This window comes from Marmota marmota, unplaced genomic scaffold, assembly GCF_001458135.2.
Source record: "Marmota marmota marmota unplaced genomic scaffold, marMar, whole genome shotgun sequence".
NCBI lineage: Eukaryota > Metazoa > Chordata > Mammalia > Rodentia > Sciuridae > Marmota > Marmota marmota.
The window spans coordinates 20830226-20851075 of NW_026000185.1; the positions used below are offsets into that span (position 1 = coordinate 20830226).

At 42.4% G+C, this 20850-nt stretch overlaps 1 long non-coding RNA gene across 1 annotated transcript; it reads right to left on the reverse strand.

Moving 5' to 3' along the window:
- Window positions 1-9538: 9538 nt before the first annotated feature.
- Window positions 9539-15790, reverse strand: LOC107146942. The gene is made up of 2 exons (XR_001504094.2): window positions 15354-15790; window positions 9539-9840 (listed from the first exon to the last, which is right to left on the reverse strand). It is a non-coding gene; the product is annotated as an uncharacterized LOC107146942 (long non-coding RNA).
- Between the last annotated feature and the right edge of the window lie 5060 nt (window positions 15791-20850).

Here is a 20850-nt window from a genome sequence, read left to right on the forward strand (position 1 = left end):
ATCCTCCTGCCTCAGACTCCTGAGCCACTGAGACTACAGGCATGTGCTATGATGCCCAGCTCATTTTAAATACTTGTAACTTTTTCTCATTTTGATTCAACCCACCTCCCAAGGTCAGTAAAGTTCCTATTTTCAGTCCCTTCAGTAATGCCACTAAAGTTACTTTTGTAACTTTTTGGGGGGGTGGGGTGCCAGGGATTGAACTCAGGGGCACTCCACTACTATTTTGTATTTTATTTAGAGACAGGGTCTCACTGAGTTGCTTAGAGCCTCGCCATTGCTGAGGCTGATTTGAACTCATAATCCTCCTGCCTCAGCCTCCCGAGACTTTGGGATTATAGGCATGAGCCACTGTCTTATTTTTGAAACTGTATCCACATTCTTTTGCAGTGCTTTGTGCCTCTTAGTGAAGCACTATACATGGAGCCACACCCCTAGACTGCTTTTGTAATTTTAAATAATTCTTCTCTATGGTCAGTTTGGGTATGGGTTAACGGACCCAGAGGAGCACAGTGGCTCAGGGAGAAGACTCTGGGACCAGTCTTGCTGGGTACCAGACTGATTATTATCCTGTGCCACAAATGGAACCTTTCAGTGTCTCAGTTTGCTCTATGTAAGAAAGGGATAAGGATAATAATCCCTGCCTGGCACTGTCAGTGGGGACATTAAAAAGTTAGGACATAGTGTGTGGAACCAGTGTCCCTATGTGACCTGTAAATGTTGGCTGTAAAGAGGGGGAAGGCTGGGGTTGTGGCTCAAGTGATAGAGCGCTCGCCTATCAGCACCACATAAAAATAATATAGATATTGTGTCCATCTAAAATTAAAAAATAAATATTAAGAAAATAAAGAATATCAGTCCTTTTGTGACACAAAGATAGTGGCTTCCCTCCTGTATCTCTCTTCTGCCCAACTTCTGTTATCTGTACATTCACCTTTCAAATGTTAAGTGGAGATAATAGTGGATTTTCTTGTTCACCTCTTCTAGAGGTGCACAGCTGGCCCCATGAGGCTATTTTAATTAAAATTAATTAAGATTAAATGAGATTTAGAATTCAAGGAACTAGAAAAGCAAAAACAAGCCAAACCTAAAATTAGAAGGAAAGAATTAACAAAGCAGAAATAAAATTGAAACTAAAAAAATTACAAAAGATGAATAAAACAAAAATTGTTTTTTGAAAAGATAAATAAGATTTTTTTTAAAATGTAGCTAGATTAAGAAAAAAAAAAGAGAAAGAAAACCCAAATAAATAAAAGCAATTATGAAAAAGGAGACATTACAACTGGTAGAAAGAAATACAAAGGGGAGACTATTATGAAAAACTACATGCCAACAAATTGAAAAACCTAAAAGAAATGGATAAATTTCTGGATGCAGATAACCTATGAAGAAACCGTGAAGAAATAGAAAATCTGAACAGAACAATAATGGGAACGGGATTAAACTGATAATAAAAAAAAGTCTTCCAACAAAGAAAAGTCCAGGATCAGATGGCTTCCCTGTTGAATTGCACAAAACTTTTGAAGAACTAATGCCAATTCTTCTCAAACTGTTCCAAACAATTGAAGAAGAGAGGCTGGCACAGTGACACTGCCTGTAAACTCAGTGTCTTGGGAGGCTGAGGCAGGAGGATTGTGAGTTCAAAGCCAGCCTCAGCAACTTAGTGAGGTCCTAAGCAATTTAGTGAGACCCTGCCTCTAACTACAATAAGGAAGGGCTGTGGCTGTGACTCAGTGGTAGAGCACTTGCCTAGCATGTGTGAGGCACTGGGTTTGATTCTCAGCACCACATATAGATAAATAAATAAATAAATAAAGGTCCATCAATAACTAATTAAAATTTTTTTTAAAAAAAAGGTAGGGGAGGGAGGGGGCTGGGCTGGGGCTGGGGCTCAGTGATAGAGCGCTCCTCTAGCACATTCTGGGCCTTGGATTTGATCCTCAGCACCACATAAAAATAATAAGTAAAATAAAGATATTTTAAGAAGGGGCGGGGTGTGTTGAGGATGTGGCTCAGTGGTTAAGTACCCCTGGGTTCAACCCTGGTACAAAAAAAAAAAAGAGAGAGGGGGAGGACTGGGGTTGTGGCTCAGCAGTATGTGCAAGGCGCTGGGTTTGATCCTCAGCACCATATAAAAACAAATAAATAGGGCTGGGGTTGTGGCTCAGTGGTAGTGCACTTGCCTAGCATGCGTGAGGCACTGAGTTCGATTCTCAGCACCACATACAAATAAATAAAATAAAGGTCCATCAACAAATAAAAAATATTTTTTAAAAATAAATAAATAAAAAATAAAATAAAGGTATTGTATCCAAATACAACATATATATCATATATGTGTGTGTGTGTGTGTGTGTGTGTGTGAGAAGAGGGGATCCTTCCAAACTCATGCTGTGCGGTCATCATTACCCTGATATCAAAGCAAAGACACAACAAAAATAGAAAACTAGGGCAATATCCCTGATGAACACAGATATAAAACTTTTCAACAAAATACTAACAAGCTGAATACAACAGCGTATCAGAAGGATTATACACCATGATCAAATGGGATTTATCCCAGGGATACAAGGATGTTTCAGCATGAGCAAATTAACACACGATGCATCACATCCAGAATGAAGGACAAAACCCATACGGCCAGGTGGGGGTTGGGGCTCAGTGGTGGAGCACTTGCCTGGCATGTGTGAGGCACTGGATTTGATTCTCAGCATCATATTAAAAATAAACAAATAAATAACATAAAGGAATAAAAATGCAATAACATTATTAAAAATAACTATACAACTATCTCAATAGATACAGATAGAACATTTCATAAAATGTAACACCATTCGTGATTTTAAAAAAACCTCAATGAATTAGATATCAAAGGAACATATCTCAACATAATAAAGGGCAGACATGACAAACATATTGACAACATACTAAGCAGGGAAAGGTTGAAAGCTTCTCCTCTAGGATCCGCAACAAGATGAGGATGCCCACCTACACCTCTTTATAAAGTAAAATATAAAAAAGGGCTGGGGATGTGGCTCAGTGGTTAAGCACCCTTGGATTCAATCCCCAGAACCACAAACAAACAAACAAAAAACCCACTTGATACTCTCCAGGCTTTTCCATATTGCTGCAAATGACAGAATTTCATTCTTTTTTCTGACTGAATATAATCCATTGTGGGAATGTGTATTTATGTGTGTCTGTGTGTGTACATATTAAATTGCCTTTATCTGTTCATTCAATGACAAACACTTAGGTTGATTCTATTCTTGCCTATTGTGAATAATGCTGCAATAAATATGGAAGTATAACTATCACTTGAACATAATTATTTCCTTTCCGTTGGATTTATACCCACTGGCCTGATTTTATATATATATATATATATATATATATATATATATATAAAAAGCTGGGGATGTGGNATCCCCCCTCCCCTCCACTCCGCTCGCCTCTTCTCTCTCTGCCCCCTCTACTGACATTCATTTGTCCCCCTTGTATTATTTTTCCCTTTCCCCTCACTTCCTCTTGTATCTACTTTTGTATAACTCTGAGGGTCTCCTTCCATTTCCATGCAATTTCCCTTCTCCTTCCCTTTCCCTCCCATCTCTCATCCCTATTTAATGTTAATCCTCTTCTCATGCTCTTCGACCCTACTCTGTTCTCTGAAATATATTTATATGTCTTTTAGGTAATGTCCATTTATATCGTTTGTCCACTTTTTATTGTCATTTTATTGTATATTTTAGTACTAAAGATTGAACCCAGGGGCACTTAAGCAATGAGTCACATTCGCAGCCCGTTATTTTATTTTATTTTTTTTGAGACAGAATCTCACTAAGTTGCTTAGGGTCTCGATTGCTCAGGCTGGCTTTGAACTTGTGCTTCTCCTGTTTAAGCCTCCTGAGCAGCTGGGATTACAGGTGTGCACCACCGCACCTGGTCTTGCCCATTTTTCAAATCAGATTGCTTTTTTTTTGCTGTTAATTGTCTCTATTCCTTGGCCACTGAATAAAGTATTTTTTTCTCCCAACATTTCTCTCTTCAACATTGGTTTGTTTGTGGGATGAGCCTCGAAACTACGGCTTGGTGGGGCTGGGGATGTGGCTCAAGCGGTAGCGCGCTCGCCTGGCATGCGTGGGCCCGGGTTCGATCATCAGCACCACATACAAAGATGATGTGTCTACCGAAAACTACAAAATAAATATTAAAAAAATTCTCTCTCTCTCTCTCTAAAAAAAAAAAAAAATAGTTAAAAAGAAAAAAAAAACTACGGCTTGGTAACAGAAAACCTTTTTTCTTTCTTCTAAGGATTATGTGAATATTGCTCAATACACAGTCAAAACTTTGCTATGGTTCCTACTGATCCTTTGGGATACACCTTTTCATTTTTCTTACTTTCTGATCACTTTTCCCAATTCTGTGCTCCAGGGTGGCCCACCCCTCCCCACCCCTCCCTGTTGCTGCACAGTTTCATCTTGAGATCAGCAGTTCTTTCTCTCCTGGATGGATCTTCTGTCTCCTGTACCCCACAACTTTCTATTTCAGGGCTTACCCCATTCATTTTTCTGGAGCACATCCTCAAGTCACTTCCTAAGAAAGTGGTCTTCCTAAGAAGTAGGTACACTTTTCAAGTAATCACATGCCTAAATATGTCTTTATTTCATTCTCACACTTAAGATGGAATTCTAAGCTAAATAACCATTTCCCTTAGAATCTAGAAGGCATTGGCTTACTTTCTTCTAGAATCTCAATACATGATTTTGCCAGTGAAAAATCTGATGTCAATCAGTTTTTCTTTTAAAAAAAATAAAAGCAAAAAAGAAAAATGTACAAGTTCAAACTTCATTTAGTCTTTTTTTAATTTTTATTTTTTGGTACTAGTTGATACTAGGAATGGAATCCAGGACCTCATGCATTCTAAGCAAGTGTTCCACAACTTAGCTACACCCCAGTTCTCCAATTAGCCTTTTATTGGTTTACTTGGAAGTATGAAAAAAGAAAGAAAGAAAGAAATTTAAAGAAAGAAAGAAGAGCTACAACTAGGAACAGTGACCTCTTTTCCCAGCAGTCATAATGATTAAGGACACATCCTACAACCCAGAGAACCAGCCCCAGGATGATGACAATATTGTGGGTGGCTGAGCAAGGGGACAGAGAGTACAAAATAATTGAGGCATCACAAAAGCTGATCAATGGGCCTTGAATCCCACTGGTCCCCTTCTGTGGGCTTCCTAGAAGTTGGGTTTTTAGCTCTTAGTAGCCAAAAGTTTTATAAGTATGCAAAAAATAAAAAAATAATCCTGGAGGAAACAGTTTATATAAAGAAAAGAAAAATTTGATATTCCTAAAGAAATTTGAGAAGATACTGCTTCCTTAAAAACAGCATTTCTTTTTTTTCTTAAGTTTTTAAGGTGGAGATGGATACAATATCTTTATTTTATTTATTTATTTTTATGTGGTGCTGAGGATCGAACCCAGTGCCTCAACACATGCAAGACGAGTGTGCTACCACTATAACCCCAGCCCCAAAACACAGGGTTCTATGACAAAGAAATAGAGCCCCAGACTGAATTCTTAGAAATTAAAACAATAATACTCAATTACCAAAAGTATTGGCACAAATATGTCAAGGAACTATTCCGGAAAAGAGAGGCCCCCAAAAGTGGGGGTGGGAGACAAAAATATTACAGACAATATATGAAACTGTGTTACTTCAGGTGAACACAGGCTACTGTAACATGATGCACTGAAGTGGTGGTCTGTAGATTACTTTGTTCTGTGTATTAGTGGTTGGGGTGCCAGGGATTGAACCTGTGAGAAATAGAAAATCTGGTGGTCCATTTTCAAAATATAATATTCACCTTAATTGGATACAATTGTAGTCATTTTAATTGTAGCCCTTCTCTTTTGCTGGCCCTAATTCTAAAATTAGCCAATTGCATAGATTGTTATGCCCACTGCATAGGTTAGAGACTGACTATGCACCAGACTGCCCGCCCTGATGCACTTGCCAGGCAGCTAGCCCTTCTCAAAAAAGTAACGGTTTGCCTTACCCACCCACTTTCAAGCGTGTTTGATGTCTTGCAGCACCTGGTTATTTCTAACAAACCCAAGGCCACTTTACCACTGAGCTACATCCCCAGCAAAGAAACCCTGCAACATGAAAGGAAAGCACTAAAGTAAACCAACCAAGCCCTTTTAAAAGTTTTTATTTTGTGAGAGGGTCTCAATAAGTTGCTGAGGCTGGCCTTGAACTCGAAATCCTCCTGCCTCAGCCTTATAAGCTATTGGGATTGCGGTGTCACAGAGTCAGCTGATTACTTCTTCTTCTTCTTTTTTTCTTTTGGTGTGTGTGTGTGTGTGTGTGTGTGTGTGTGTGTGTGTGTTGCTGGGGATTGAACCCAGGGCCTTGTGCATGTGAAGTAAGCACTCTACCAGCTGAACCATATCCTTAGCCCCTGATTACTTCTCTTTAATGGAACATGCCCAGGTTGAGTATGGTGGCTAGCAAGGTAGCTCTGTTTGTCACATTATTCAGGGACCCTGGTCCCTTCGTAGTCACTGCTCTGCATCTACTAGGGCCTTGCTGTCATGCACATGTTTGGATATAAGGGAAAAGTAAGTACAGAGGTGGCCCGATCTTTTAAGGCCTAAGCCTGGAAGTCACATAGATGATTTCCATCACATGGTATTGGGGAAAACAGTTACCTGACCACAGCTCCCTGCAAGGGATGCTGGGAAATGTAGTTCAGCCATGTCCTCAAAGAGAGAAAAGATATTTGGAATTTGGTGAACACTGAGTAGTTCTCACCACAGAGACCCAAAATCCAACCCATAATATTGCCAGGAAGAGAGAATTGAAAAGGGGAAGAGGAGACTAATCACAGAAATATCACAAGACAACCTCAATCTGCTGAAATCAAGCATCCTCCAGCTGAAAAGCCTAGCAGATGCCTGCCCAAGGAACCCATGTACATCCAAACCCCAAAAATGTAATTCATAACTTACATCTAAGGAACAGGAAGCAGCTGGTGATGAAATTAACCTGAATGAAAGAGGATGAGAGAAGCCTAAGGAAGGGCCCATAGAATGACAGGCTCCACATTTAGCTGGGCGCTTCCTGGGACTAACCCCCAAAGGGGAAATTTCTATGAGTTCTCATAGTTAAAAAAAAAAAAAAAAGAAGAAGAAACAGAAGTTTCTCAGAGGAGGCCACTGTGTTTCTGGTATTTCATTTTCAAGTGGGGACATACCTCGTGCCCACTGATGTCACTGTGATGAGGGCTGAGGAGCATCAGCCCAGAGTAAGGACATGCGTGGTGCGTCGGACAGACTCGATAGGAGGCTGTCCTCACTCATTAACAGGGAGCCCCCAGGTACGTACCTGGGTTTCAGTTTTCCTCACTTTTAAAGAGGGAATAGGGAATCTACCTCATAGCAGATCCCACATGACTTTAGGTCATCATAAAGACTTTTACTCTGAGTTAATAAGGAGCAGTCAAAGATTTTTTTCTTTCTTTCTTTTTGTACCAGGGATTGAACTCAAGGCCGCTAAACCATTGAGCCCTCTTTTTATATTTTATTTTGAGACAAGTTCTCCCTAAATTGCTTATTAGGACCTCGCAAAGTTGCCGAGGCTGGCTTTGAACTTGCGCTCCTCCTGCCTCAGCCTCCCAAGTGGCTGGGATTACAGGTGTGCACATCACACCCAGAAAGAATTTGACTTGGTAAAGGATCTTTCCAGTGAGGACAGAATATGGGATCAAGGGGCAAAAGTAAGGAGATCAGGAAAGAAGCTACTGCCACCATCCAGGTGAATGACGATCAGGTCTGGACTCAGCTGATGGGAGATGTGGAGGGAAGAGGTCAGATGCTGAATATCTTTTGAAAGTAGAACCCACAGGGTGTCTTAACAGGTTAGATATGGGGGGTGTGAGAGAGAGGACAGAGAACACCACCATAGTTTTTGGCCAGACCACCAGCTGCAGAACAGAATTGCTCTTCTCTGATATGGGAAAACCACGGAAAGAGAGGTTTGTAGAAGATAAAAAGAGTTCATTTAGGGACACGTTAAGTTTGATACGGCTGTTAGACACCCAAGGGGAGGTTCCCAGTAATTTAGAATAATTTAATAAAAGAAGTCTAGAATGAAGGTCAAAATTTGGGGGATACAAACATTTGGGAGGTATTTAAAGCCATGATTCTTAGTCTGGATGAGCTCACCTTGAGAGTGAGTGAGTCAAGAGAAGAGAATCAATGCTGATGTGGGTGATGGTACTATTCTATTTACAGAAAGGGCAACAGCAGCTCGGAGAAGTTAAGTGTCTTGCCCAAGGCCTCACAGCTGGTAAGGAGTAGAATCAGGATTCAAAACTAAGTCCTAGTTCAGACCATTTTTGTACTCTATTTAAGTAATCTCTGTAGGCTTCTTTGGTCTAATGGGACCCATAGGTTATAATTAAGAATATTTAGAAGACTTAATAGTGTTCATAAAATCCAGAAACCCAAGGTAGTGTCTTGGCTGGGTTTTTGAGAAGAGTTGGGGATCAGTTCTGCACAGGTGGTGGAATATGGGTTTCCTCTGCGTGTAACGAGTTGGCTGCCAAACACAGGAAGTGATTTTAGACCATGCTGGAAAGAGAGAGCGAGAGCCCGTGTTTGCTTTATTTATATGGGGGAAGCATCAAAGGTTTTTCCATGGTAAAACCTTTTGCCAAATAAGTGAGTCAAGAGATGAGTCATTGTGATGAGGGCTGAGGAGCATCAGTTCCCAGGAGGTGGGTTGTCTAGTTCCCAGTGGGTAATGCCCAGCTCCTGAGCAGCTGTCCCACTAATAGAGCTGGGACAGAGATCTCACGCCTTGTGCAGTCTACACACGGGAATGCCGGCATCATTCCCAAGGGAGACCTAACTCACCTATGGCTCGGTACCAAGTAAAAGACCACTCAAGTAGCTTAACGGGTGGCATCCCACAATCAGTAGTCCAAGATTCTTTCTATTTATTTTTTATTTTTGTAGTGATGGGGAGGGAACCCAGGGCCTCACACATGCTAAGCAAGTGCTCTATCACTAAGTTGCACCCCCAGCCTCAGTCCAAGATTCTGTTTTTTTTAATTAATCAATTTATTTATTTATTCTAATCAGTTATACATGACAGCAGAATGCTCTTCAATTCATTGTATACAAATGGAGCAGAATTTTTTCACTTTTCCGGTTGCATCCAAAATAGGATCACATCATTCGTGCAGTCATATATGTCCCTAGGCAATGATGACCATCTCATTCCACCATCTTTCCTACCCCCATGTCCCCTCCCTGTTCAATATTCTTTTTAAAAAAATATTTTTTAGTTGTCAATGGACCTTTATTTTATTTATTTATATGTAGCGCTGAGAATTGACCCAGGGACTCACACATGCTAGGCAAGTGCTCTACCACTGAGCCACAACCCCAGCCCTCAAGATTCTTTTTTTTTTTTAATTTTTTTTTCAAAGAGAGAGAGAGAGAGAGAGAGAGAGAGAGAGAGAGAGAGAGAAAATTTTTTTAATATTTATTTTTCAGTTATGGGCGGACACAGCATCTTTGTTTGTATGTGGTGCTGAGGATCGAACCCGGGCCGCACGCATGCCAGGCGAGCGCGCCACCGCTTGAGCCACATCCCCAGCCCCCCTCAAGATTCTTGATACATGATAGATACTAGTCGTTGTCATGGATACGGAGAGTTGGAGGACCCAGTCACATTGATCTCAGGCAGTAGAGACACGATTTTGGATCAGCCGGGGCTCCTGCACGTAGATGGAGTGCTTGGCATTACACCTTGGCAGGCTTTCCTCCAGTCTGGAAAAATGTCAAGATAGGTGTCACTGCTTGTCCTTGTCCCAGCTCTAAGTTGAAGGTAACGGTGCTGCCCTCTCTGGGACTATTATAAAATGTCAGTGAAATTGCTCAGCTTGTGACGAGGCCTGTTAGGGAGTTTAATTTTTCTCTTCTCCTATTTCAGCCTTTAAGAACTCAGCAAATATCCCTCTAAAACAATATGAGCTCCAGAGCTGTCCCCCGACCCTGCCCCATGAATCTGTTCCGTTCGATGGGTTGAACCTAGGTTGTGATCTCAGACAATGTTGCACTGTGGGTTTGTCATCTGGGCTAGTTGTCACCCACCCCTTTGCTCCCCAGATCTATTCTCTGCCCTGGAGGCTCCCCTCACCCTCTGGCTTCTACTTGGGTTCATTGAAGAGAGGACTGGCTGGAGATCAGGGAAGAAAGGAGAGTTGGGACATTCTTTCCCATTGCCAGTGGCCTCATTCCCTGACCATGTCTGCAAAATCGTGAGATCCCTCCTCAGGAACACAATTTCCTCCCCTTACCACTTCAGTCCTAGAGGTAGTAACAGCTCCCCATAGTCACCAGCCCCTTGTGCTACAGAGTTTCTTGTCGGTTCTCTTATCCATGCTCATATTTCTACAAGGAGTCCCTATATGAATCCTCTAAGAACGGCACTTACCAACATTAAACCACTAGACACTTGTGAATATTTATACTTAAGTTAATTAATATTAAATGTAATTTAAAATGCAGTTTCTTGGTTGCACTAGCCACGTTTTAACTGTGTTCCCTGTCCAAAGTGGCTAGTGGCTGCCATTTTGAATGGCACAGATGTAGAAATGTCCAACACCCCAGAAATTTCTATTGGACAGCACCGCTCTAGAACCATCTGAATTGGATTCTGTTTCCTGCTGGGACTGACTGTACATGCCCCATGTCCATCAGAACCAAAGCACTTCTGTCTGGTTGACTTATTTGGAAGTCTAATTTAAACCACCAATTCTCAAGTACTCTAACAAGTACTCAAGACATAATGTCCAATGCTTATATCATGCTGATGGAAATGTGAAATGGTATAACAACTTTAGAAAACAGACTGGCAATTCCTCAAATGCTAAACACCGAGTTTCCATGTGACCCAGAAATTCCACTCCAAAGTTTATATTCTTCTAGAGAACTGAAGGCCTGGAGATGTATTTCAGTGTCAGAGTGATTTCCTATCATATACAAGGTCCTGGGTTCATTCCCTAGCATTGCAAGTGAACAAATGAAGATTGAAAACGTTCAGAGGAGCAAAAATTTGTACCCAAGTATTCATGTGGCATTATTTATAATTGCCAACAAGAAGAAATAGCTTCAAGTGTCCATCAGCTGATGAATGGGTATGTTGCGAGCCTACCATGGGCTGTGTGTGCGAACTATTGTGTACAGTAGCCAAATGACAGGCCTGGCACTGAGAACTCCCTGATGCAGGTGAGCCTTCCCCTCTAGCTCTGCCTGAGATCCCACACAGCACCTGAGATGGGTGTGACTTGCCAAGATGTCAATCAATCTGCTGACTAGAGACATTATGAAGCAAGACTTCACCCTTGAAAACTTATCCCTCTCTGATGTTCCCACTATAAAATAAAGGAAGCACAGGCTCACTTTCTCTCTTTCCAGCGAGGAAGCTGACCCTTAAGATCAAAGATCTGTCCTGCCCTCGATTTAAAAAAAAAATTACGTCTGTGTGTTGTGTGATTTTTCTTCCCCGTCTTCTTAGCTTAATGTTGCAGCCAGCCTGTTGAAACCCAGTTAGGCTCATCTGCACAGGTTGCGGGCAAAAAAATAAACAAAATATGCATCTATGCAGTGGGTATTAATTAGTCCACTGATACATGCTATAGCATGGATAAAGTTCCACAGTTATTTTGCTAAGTTAAAGGAACAAATCACAAAGGAGCACATATTGTATGATTACATTTAGAGGAAATGTCTGGAAAGGGCAAATCCATAGAAATAGAAATTGGTTGTTGCCAGGGACTAGGGAGTTAGGGAAGAAATGATATGAGGGAGTCTGGGTTTTACTTTGTTGTTTGTTTGTTTGGTTGGTTGGTTTGGGTTTTTTTGTTGTTGTTGTTGTTGTTTTTTTTTGGTACCAAGGATTGAACTCAGGAGCACTCGACAACTGAGCTACATCCCCACCCTATTTTGTATTTTCTTTAGAGACAGGGTCTCACTGAGTAACTAAGCACCTTGCTGTTGCTGAGGCTGTCTTTGAACTGGCGATCCTCCTGTCTCAGCCTCCTGAGTGGCTGGGATTACAGGCATGCACCACGGAGCCGGGCAGGGGAATTTGGCTTTGATGTAATAAAAATGGTCTAAAATTGGCCTGGAGTGTGGCTCAGTGGTGGCTTGCTTGCCTAGCATGCATGGGGCACTGGGTTCGATTCTCAGCACCACATACAAACAAACAAACAAATAAATAAATAAATAAATAAAGGTCCATCAACAACTAAAAAATATTTTTTTTAAAAATGGTCTAAAATAGATCATGGTAATGATTGTACAATTTTGTAAAAATCATCAAATTGTACATCTTACATATGTAAATTGTATGACATGGAAATTATAGACAAGAAAGTTGTTATAAAAAAGTCACAGCTGGAGCCAGGCACGATGTTGCATGCCTGTAATTCCAGCAGTTTAGGAGGCTGAGGCAGAAGGATCCCCAGTTCAAAGCCAGCTTCAGCAGAAGTGAGGTGCTAGGCAACTCAGTGAGATCCTGTCTCGAAAGAAAATACAGAATAGGGCTGGAGATGTGGCTCAGTGATTGACTGCCCCTGCCTGAGTTTAATCCCCAGAAATGCCCCCCTAAAAAAAAAAAAGAAAGAAAGAAAGAAAAGAAAAGGCATTGCTGGGAATGCTGGGTATGGTGGCGCACACCTGTAATCCTGGAGACTTGGGAGGCAGAGGCAGGAGGATCACAAGTTCAAGGCCAGTCTCAGCAAATTAGCAAGATCCTGACTCAAAATAAAAAATTAAAAAGGCTGGGGATGGGGGCTGGGGATGTGGCTCAAGCAGTAGCGCGCTCGCCTGGCATGTGTGCGGCCCGGGTTCGATCCTCAGCACCACATACAAAGAAAGATGTTGTGTCCGCCGAGAACTAAAATAAATAAATATTTAAAAAAAAAAAAAAAAANAGCATCCCCTGAGTGTTTAATCCCCAACACAAGAAAAGAAGAAGAAGAAGAAGAAGAAGAGGAAGAGGAGGAGGAGGAGGAGGAGGAGGAGGAGGAGGAAGGAGGAAAGAAAGAGAGAGGGAGAGAGATGACTGGGGGTACATAATTCAGTGGTAGAGAGTGTGCTTTGCATGCACAAGACCCTGGTTTTGGTTTGGTTTTTGGTTTGGTTAGTACCAGGAATTGAACTCAGGGGTGCTTAACCACTGAGCTTCATCCCCAGCACTTTTTATTTTTTATTTTGAGAGATTGGGCCTCACCACGTTGCAGAGGCTGGCAAGACCCTGAGTTTGCTCTCCAGCACCACCCACACAAAAAGACATAATGTCTAAAATTGATGAATTTTAAAAAACGGTATGTTATTAGAAACATGCAATCAAAAATCAAATGCCAGTAGAAACAGCTAAAAAAAAAAAAGTTTAGAGAAGTTCTCTACAGAAGTGAGACATGGAGGGCTGAGGGTGTGGCTTGGTGTCCTAGCACTTGCCTAGCAAGTGTGAGGCCCTGGGTTCAATCCGTGCACCATTTAACAAAACAAAAATACAAAACACAGAAGTGAGTCTTGAGGAGGGAAATGGAAATGTTCCTATCTCAATTTTAAACCATGTCATTTGAATAGAAACATTAAAAATAAAAATGGCTTTTAAAAGGTATTTACTGCTAAAAACAAAACAAAACAAAACAAAACAAAAACCCAAGTTCAAAAACAACTCTTCTAGCTGGGTACAGTGACACATACCTGTAATCCCAGCCACCCAGAGGCTGAGGCAGGAGGGTTGCAAGTTCAAGGCCAGCCTTGGTAATTGGGCAAGCTCTTGTCTCAAAATAAATATAAAGAACTGAGGGTGTAGGTCAGTGATAGAGAATTTGTCTAGTGTGTGTGAGGCTCTGGGTTCTATTCCCAGGAGGAAAGGAAGGAAGGATGGGAGGAAGGATGGAAGGAGGGAATTTCTGGGGATTAAACTCAGGCAGGGGCACTCGACCTCTGAACCACATCCCCAGCCCTATTTTGTATTTTCTTTCGAGACAGTATCTCACTGAGTTATCTAGCTCCTCACTTTTGCTGAAGCTGGCTTTGAACTGGGGATCCTTCTGCCTCAGTAGTGTTGGGGCTGGAGACTGGGATAAGGAAGAAAAAGTGGAAAACAGGCTGGATTCAGTGCTCCTAGTATTTGGAACAGAGAGAAGTGTGTTGAGGCCTCTTCTACTTCAATTCTCAATTTGTCATGGTTCCTTGGGCTGATATCTATCAGTTGAAACTGTGCAGTTCCAAGCAGGCCTGGCCTCTGTTCCAGGGCACCCTCTCAAAGCCATCTACCACCCTGGAATCCCTTTCTAAGTGCCCCCCACCCCGCTTTTTAATGTTTTTTTAGTTGTACATGGACACAATACCTTTATTTTATTTTTATGTGGTGCTGAGGATCGAACCCAGGGCCTCGTGCATGTGATGCAAGTGCTCAACCACTGAGCTATAACCCCAGCCCCTCTAAGCCCTTTATAACAAATATTTACTAAGCATCTACTATGTACCAGGCTTGATACTCAGTGCTGTGGATATATATCCTTTACATGGTTCCAAGCCCTCGTAAAGCTCAATAGGCCACAAAGAGGAAGCATAAGGGCCTCTGGTGCCAGGTAATGGAGCCCCTATACAAATCTGGAGTCAAGATCTGGGGTCCTAAAGGAAAGATGCCTATGCCTGCTCTTGAAAAAAATGAGTAGTGGAGGTCCCCCAGGCAGAGAGAAGAGGGAAGAACTGTAGTGAAGCCCTGGAGAAAACAAAGAGTCTGTGAGAAGGAAGCTTCTAGAAGGAGTTCAGTGTGACTGAAGCACAGGGCACTGGGTAGTCATGGAAAAAGGAAGCACAGGCTTGCAGGACCTTGTTAGGGAAGGATGGCAAAGCTGCCAAGCTCTCACCATGCTAGAACCTGCAAAGTCCAGCGTCTTGGTGACATCCGCACAGGAGTTAGGTTCACCTGGTACACACTAGTACAGCGGTTCCAGCTGTTAAAATGCTGAAGTAGTTCTGTACCTCTCAGTAAATATTTGCTGGCCCAAGCAATTTCAGGTGCTCCCTACCCTAGTCACTCCCTCAGGAAATCCCCAGAAGGCCCCACACTCCAGAGAGAAGAGGACACTGAATAAAAGTACTGTCCCCCTTATCATGGGGACAAAAACATACAAAACACATACACTCAGCCTAGTGTCTAAGTGCACATTACTAGTGCTTAATAAATGTTATTATAGTCACCAAGGCAGCTTCATACACAATCAGATCAAGACGCCATTCCCCAGAATACAAACCTCCAACGGACTCCAGGTTGTTGTCAAATGTCCCTCCTCCATGGGGATCCCAGATTAGTTGGTGGCAGGAGGATCCCAGGGAGCCCATGATTGACATTGAATGCTAGGCTCTCTCGACTTTCCTTGTCCCCAAAACCTGTCTCTAGTCCACACTGCGCAAGTACTAATGAACACAGAGAATGGAGCCCCCTGCTGACCTCTCTGGAGAACTTCAGGAACATCTGTGAAAAACCAGAAGCTCCTCCAAACCCCTTCTAAATTGGGCTATGTTGCCACACAGCATGGTATAATCAAAAAACCTAACCAGGGACTGGGGATATAGATCAGTTGGTAGAGTGCTTGCCTTGCATGCACAAGGCCCTGGGTTTGATCCCTAGCACCACAAAAAACAAACAACAACAACAACAACAACAAAAACCTGAGCAAGGTGGCACACACCTGTAATCCCAGCAACTCAGGAGGCTGAAGCAGGAGGATTCTAAGTTGGAGGCCAGTCTGGGCAATTCAGCAAGACTGTCTCAAACAAAAAGAAAAAAGTCTGGGGATGTAGTTCAGTGGTAAAGTGCCCCTAGGTTCAATCCTCAGTACCAAACAAACAAACAAAAACCTAACTGGGGATTCCAATATTATACTCCAATATTAATTTAATATTAATTCCAATATTATATTATTCCAATATAATATATGTTATGTTCTTATAACTTCAGAATATAGTTATAGGGGCCAGATATAGCTACTTAGTTAAACAAGAAAAAGCCATACCAAGTCTAGGCCTTTCAGACACTGGACACCCACCTCCTCAGGGCAGTGAACCCTGAGAGAAGAGGAAATGGAGTGAACTCAACTGCCCAGCTGAGTGCCTAGAGAGCATTCCTAGGCTGCTGTAGCACTGGGAGAGGGACCAACCGAGTCCATTATTCTCCCTGAGTTGAAAAGACAGAAGTCAGAGGCGGCTGAATTCACAGAGCAGAGTAATGATTAATGAGAGAGAGAAAGAACTGCACACACCTCCAGGATGTCATCTGAGCTACGTACTTATTATGGTTTTGTTACCAAACAAAACCTAAGTAAACCCTCTAGCTTCACTTGCTCGTAATTGACTTAAAAAGCACTGATTTTGGAGGTCACACAGCTGGGTAATACATTATTAGTCCCCCACGAGCTTTACTGTAGATCACACCTCTGATGTGTGGGTTATGATGATAATGGTTGCCTAGGTTACCCTCCAGGACCCAAGGCCACTTCTGCACAAAACACTGCCTCTTGGCTCCTGCCTACAGATGTCCTATGGGTGACTGCAAGAAGATGAAAATGTGTGGCAGCTCTGTCTTCTTGTTGTGTCTGTCTCCTCTGTTGCCTTAGCCTTTGGGTCAGATTCGACTCAGTGGTGCACGTAGACGAGTTGATCCTTTGAGAAATGCTCTGTTCAAAGCTAATTTTTTTTAAGAGAGAGAGAGAGAGAGAGAATTTTTTTAATATTTAATTTTTAGTTCTCAGTGGACACAACATCTTTGTTTGTATGTGGTGCTGAGGATCAAACCCGGGCTGCACACATGCCAGGCAAGCGCGCTACCACTTGAGCCACATCCCCAGCCCCTGTTCAAAGCTATTAATAGAGGGTTGACTTGACCTAGACCTGCCTAGTCCTCTGAAGGTGAAGATGCCTGCCTAACAGCAGACCATGAAAGGAGTGAAAAGAGGGGGCTCCTGATTTCCTGGAAGATCTCTGCCTATTCCCCAAAAAACATGAATATTCATGTCCTTTGTTAGCCTGTCCCTCTGTTACCCCTCAACTCCCTGGAGTTGAGAAGCTGATTTGTGAACAAAACCCTCTCTCCTCCATTCTTTGGCCACCAAATAAAGACTTTCTTCCTCCAAAGACACGTTGCTCTGACACTGGTTTTTCCACAGGATGAGCCTCTGAACCTGGGTTCACTACAGTTTGGATCTGGACTGTCCCCCAAAGGCTCATGTGTTGGAGTCTTGGTTCCTAATGTGACAATCCTCTGAAGTGAGGCTTTGAGGAAGTGATTGGATCCTGAGTGCTCCGAGCTCATCAGTGGTTTAATTTATTGATGGATTCATAATCTTTTGTTGTTGTTGGTAGTGATACTAGGGATTAAACCTAAGGGTACTTGGGGCTGGGGTTGTGGCTCAGTGGTAGAGCACTTGCCTCGCATGTGTGAGGCACTGGATTAGATCCTCAGCACCACATAAAATGAATAAATAAAATAAAGTGTTGTTTCCATCTACAACTAAAACAAAAACAAAAGAAACGTAAGGGTGCTCTACCACTGAGCTACATTCCTAACACTTTTATTTTTTTATTTCAAGACAAGTTCTCACTAAGTTGCTGAGGCTGCCCTGGAACTTGCAATCCTCCTGCCTCAGACTCCCAAGTCACTGGGTTTATAGGCATGCACTACCTGGATTCATAATTCGATAGTATCATTGAGAGGTCATGAAAATTTTAGGAAGGGGGGCCTAGTTGGAGTAAGTAGGTCACTAGGGATGTATCTTTGAAGGCTATATCATGTCCCTGGTCCCTTCAATACATGTTCTCACCCCACCACCACCTCTCTGCTTCCCAGATGCAATGAAGTGAGCTGCTTTACTCCAACACACCCTTCTATCATGTCAGCCTCACCAGAGGCCCATAAATGTTCAGACCGTGGACTGAAACCTCAGAAATGGTGAGCCAAAATAAACCTTTCTTTCTTTCAGTTGATTATTTCAGCTATATTGTCCCCATGACAGAAAACTAACACAAGGGTCAAAAAAACCCTAGACTAGAGACAAATCTCATCCTGCCTAACAAAGTTTAAAAGCAAACCCTGGAAGGATCAAACTGGTTCCAAGACATGAAGAGTTCCCAACACCTCAGCCAAGTAACCTAACTGCTTCCCAGAACAAAGCTCACAATATTTAAAAGTGACAACTTTCATTTATGATTGAGTGAGGAGATCTACAAATCCTGTCCCCAAAAGCAACTACAGTCATGTGCATCACTGTCGCAAGGGGCAAAAAAATTGCGACAGATGCAGTTGAGGGGGAGAAATAAAGAATGTCCACATGCTTCTGCTCTTTTCAAAGCTTTATTCACTCAAATCACTCAATACAATTTCACCCTATAGGTTCTTAATCAAGAAAACGACAATCCTTAATGCTAGGAACTGCAATAGACATAATCAATTCACAGCAAACAATTCTAGATTAATTCTAAGCACTGCAAATACACTTAATCATGACAGGCTAATGACAAACATTCCCTCTGCATGCTAAGTTCAAAAGTCTCAAGCCTTAGGCTTTAAGTCCAGCAGATGCACACTCACTCAGACCACAGTGACCAGGTCCGGAACCAAGGCAGGCTTTTCCTGGCATGGAGTGGACGACCAGTTGAGGAGGGGGTCATAGGGAGAAGTTGAGGCTCTCACCAGGGTCCAGATGAGGCGGTAGAGTTTGAGAGCAGTGAGGATCACACAGAGGATCAGGAAACGATGACAAGTGATGGGATGTCAGTCCAGGCTCTCCAGCTCAAGTGCATCCTTGCTTCGGCTGGCTGAATTGGTTTATCAGCTCTATTATTTATACTAAATTTGGGGGCTTTTGACCCCCCCTTTCAATCCTTATCAGCTACCACCAGATTTCTCCATGACATCAGTTTACTCTGGGGTCAGAAACATCTGTTCTGTTGGTCTCCATCCTGATCTTCTCGCCTTTCCCTCTTATCAGGCGAGGACAGCCTGCCAGAGGTTTCACTCTGTTTATCAGGGTGAGGGGAAGTGACTTGTTTATGTCTGAGGCCTTACTGGAGGGCTCCATTAGGTGTTCCTAGTGAGACTGCAGGTTTCAAACTGGAGTTTTTAAAATGGAATTGCTTAGGCTCAGGCCTAAGGCCATCCTCACAATCATAATCAAGAACAAACTGAATACACAACAGTGGTCTCATAAGATTACAATAGAGTTGAAAAATTCATATCACTAGCCAGGTGTGGTGATGCACGCCTGTAATCCCAACAATGCGGGAGGCTGAAGCAGGAGGATTACAAGTTCAAGGCCAGCCTCAGCAATTTAGTGAGGCTCTAAGCAACTTAGGTAGACCCTGTCTTAAAATTAAAAAATTAAAAGGGCTGGGTATGTAGCTTAGTGATAACGTGCCTCTAGATAAATCCCCAGTGCCAAAAAAAAAAAAAAATCTTATCACCTACCATTTTTACTGTACCTTTTCTATATTTAGATATATTTATATACACAAGTACTTACCATTATGTTACAATTGCCTCCAGAGTTAAGTATTCAGTACAGTAACATGCTGGATAAGGTTGTAGACTGGGAGCACTCAGCAGGCATATAACAGGTTACACCATCTGGGTTTATGTAAGTACACTCAATAACCTTCACATGACAATGAAATCACCTAATGATGCATTTCTCAGAATGTACCTCTGTTGTTAAGCAACACATGCTATAGAAAGTTAGACTAGGATTGTAGCTCAGTGGTAGAGCACTTCCCTAGTATGTGCAAGGCACTGGGTTTGGTCCCCAGCACTGCAAAAAATAAATAAATAAATAAAGCTGGACAGCCAGGTATAGTAGCACACGCCTATAAACCCAGAAACTTGGGAGACTGAGGTAGGAGGATTGTAAGTTCTAGGCCTTTGGGGGGAAGATGGCCAGCATCTCATTGGAAGATTCTTCTGCCCAGAGGAATCCAAGCCACCCTAAATAGCCACTCTAAATCTTAATATCTCAAATAATTAAGCCACCCTAAATCTTTTTTTTTAAGAGAGAGAGAAGAGAGAGAGAGAGAATTTTTTTATATTTATTTTTCAGTTTTCGGTGGACACAACATCTTTATTTTATGTGTTGCTGAGGATTGAATCCAGCACCCCACGCATGCCAGGCGAGCGAGTTACCGCTTGAGTCACATCCCCAGCCCCACCCTAAATCTTAATATCTCAAATAGTTAACAAATAATAAAACACAAACACTCAGAAATATATTTACAAAAGCAAAGCCCCTAATAGATCTAGACCACATGGGTTCTTGAATTAGACAAAGACAAAATGGCTCCGGTGGTTTATTTAAGGGGGTACATCAAAGGTAGGGGTAAGGTTTCAATGGCAGAGTGTTGCTTTGTGATATCTTGCAGTCAGCAGGTTGATTGACATCTTGGCAGGCCACACCCATCTCAGATGCTGCATGGGATCTTAGGCAGAGCTTGAGGGGGAAGTTCACCTGCATCAGGCAGTCAATCCCTGTGAGGGTGCCACGGGGAGTTCCCAGTGCCAGACTTCTGCCTCAGGAGGCTACAAGGTGACAAAGTCCACACACAGCCCACAGAAGGCTCATGACACAGGCCAGCCTCAGCAATTTAGTGAGGCCCTAAGCAACTTAGCAAGACTCTGTCTCAAAATAAAAAGGGGTAGGAATGTGGCTCTGTGGTTGGATGTCACTGGGTTTAATCCCCATTACCAAAAATAAAAAAATAAGCTAG